The sequence below is a fragment of the Montipora capricornis genome, chromosome 14 (genome assembly GCF_036669925.1).
Source record: "Montipora capricornis isolate CH-2021 chromosome 14, ASM3666992v2, whole genome shotgun sequence".
Taxonomy (NCBI): domain Eukaryota; kingdom Metazoa; phylum Cnidaria; class Anthozoa; order Scleractinia; family Acroporidae; genus Montipora; species Montipora capricornis.
In genome coordinates, this window is record NC_090896.1 from 28,722,065 (window position 1) to 28,724,564 (window position 2,500).

The following is a 2,500-nucleotide window of genomic DNA, read 5'->3' on the forward strand; positions in this document are numbered from 1 at the left end:
TGAAACGGTTCGACGCTGATATTTTGCTCCAGGATTTACACAGTGTCCCCTGGGACTCGGCGTTTGTTTACGATGATATCAACGACATCTGGGCGCACTGGTATAAATTATTCACTGAAGTGATTGATCGTCATGCACCGCTTAAGAAGAAACTGGTACGCGGTAACACTGTGGCATGGATGACACCAAAAATTATTCAGGCTCTAAATACAAGAAATCGTTTACGCAGAAAGTTTACTAAGAACAAAACATCTGAAAATTGGGAGGCCTACAGGAAACAACGGAACTTTGTTACATCTTTAAAACGTTCCGCCCTTAAATCATACTGCATTAATGTATCCACAAACTCCGAACACCCTGGGGAATTTTGGAAGAAATTTCATTGTTTACTTCCAAGCAAAGACAGAGGCAACGGCCATATTCAACTGATTGAAGATGGACGCCTCATTTCTGACAGTATTGATGTTGCCAACCTTTTCAACGATTATTTCATTCATGCAGTACCTAGGCCTACCCACATGTCCAACTAACAGCCAGAAGAGTTTAAAACTCATTCCAGTATTATAGCCATTGAACAGAAATTTAAAGGACAAATGAGCTTTTCATTCACTCCTGTCCGGGATTCCTACATCAGAAGGATACTTTCTAGTATCAAAATCAATAAAGCCACCGGTGCTGACGGAATCTCTCCACGCCTGCTGAAACTTGCTGAGCCAGGAATTCTCGGTTCTTTTACAAAATTAATCAATCGGTGCATCATTAATAGCTCCTGGCCTACAGATTGGAAAATTTCCATTGTCTCTCCGATCTATAAAAAAGACAGTGAGACTCTAAAATCTAATTACCGTCCTGTATCTGTGTTATCGGCTGTATCAAAAATAGCCGAAAGAGTTATCTTTGATCAGCTATACGAGTTTTCTCTTGACTTTCTCAGTGGGAATTTGTCTGGTTTCCTGAAAGGACATTCATGTACAACAGCCCTTCTCAAGACATGCAAAGACATTAGGGAAAATTTAGACTCTAGCGAATAGACCTCTCCAAAGCATTTGATTCTATTAACCATAATTTGCTTCTTGCAAAGCTGTCAGCGTATGGTGTAACTGAAGACGCCCTACAACTTTTACGTTCTTACTTGACTGATCGAAAGCAACATGTCAAGATAGACGGTAATTTGTCAGATTGGCAAACTATGAAGAGTGGAGTTCCTCAAGGTTCAATCTTGGGCCCCCTTCTATTCAATATATATATGAATGATGCGAACTTTTCAGCTATTTCGTGCTCCTTAAGATTTTATGCCGACGACACTACGGGGTACTCTTCAAGCCTTTGTCCATCCACCTTGCAGATAAACCTACAAAAAAACCTTGGTCTACTCGTCTCCTGGTTCCATAAGAACTTCCTGGCAATCAATCATAGTAAATCTCAATCTATCGTCTTTAACAGAGCAACTTTACCAACGCCCTTTGTTATCGAAAGTAATGAACTGGATTACGTTTCACAGATCAAGCTCCTCGGAGTAATCATTGACAATTCACTCTCTTTTAAGGCACATATTAAAGAAATCTGCCGGAAAGTGAACATAAAAGTTTCAATTCTTCGTCGCATTCGTAAATTTATACCCTTAGATATTATGATTAAATTGTACAAAGCATTTATTCTGCCTCATTTCGAATATGCATCTCCACTGTTCATAGGTCTAAGTAAAGGTCTGTCTGCGAAACTAGAGTCAACCAACGCATTCGCTTTAAGGATTCTTCTTAATCACTCTAAATCGACTGCTTATGAAGAGTTACTTAACATCGCACATATTAAAAGCCTGGAACACCGACGCATAGAACAAGCACTGACACTCGTATACAAAAGTATTTATGGCCAGGCACCGAACTGCATTCGGGAAAGGTTTATCCTGCGTAGCAACGGTTACAGCCTACGGGGCCATCTTAAGGTTGTTATTCCAAGACCAACCTCATCTTATATGCAACATTCTTTCGCGTACCAGGCTAGTAAACAATGGAACAATCTACCAGACAAAATAAGGATGTCAGAATCCCTTTCTACATTTCGGAAGAACTTACAAAACATACAATTGTCTTCATCGTATGACTGCAGCTGTATTTTTTGTAAATAGACAGTCTAATTACCAATATTTTCTTTTATTGAATTATTGATCGTTGTAATAGGTTATTATTCATTTCAGTTGATTTAATTCTTATTTCTTATTTTTCACTCATTACTTGCACATGTAAGATTATCTTAATTATCACATTGTAATCTTTTATGACACATTTGCATTTAAACGAGCTATCGCTCATATGCGATATGTGTTTAAATAAAATTACTTACTTACTTACTTACTTACTCAACTTCACTAATGCTCGAAGTAATGCGTGACATATTACAGTCACGTTACCTGCGCAGTAACGTTGCGCACAAACAATTAGCGCGAACGTCCTTCAAGGGCCACCGACAACCAGTGTCCTTTGCGTGCCTTTGTTGTTGT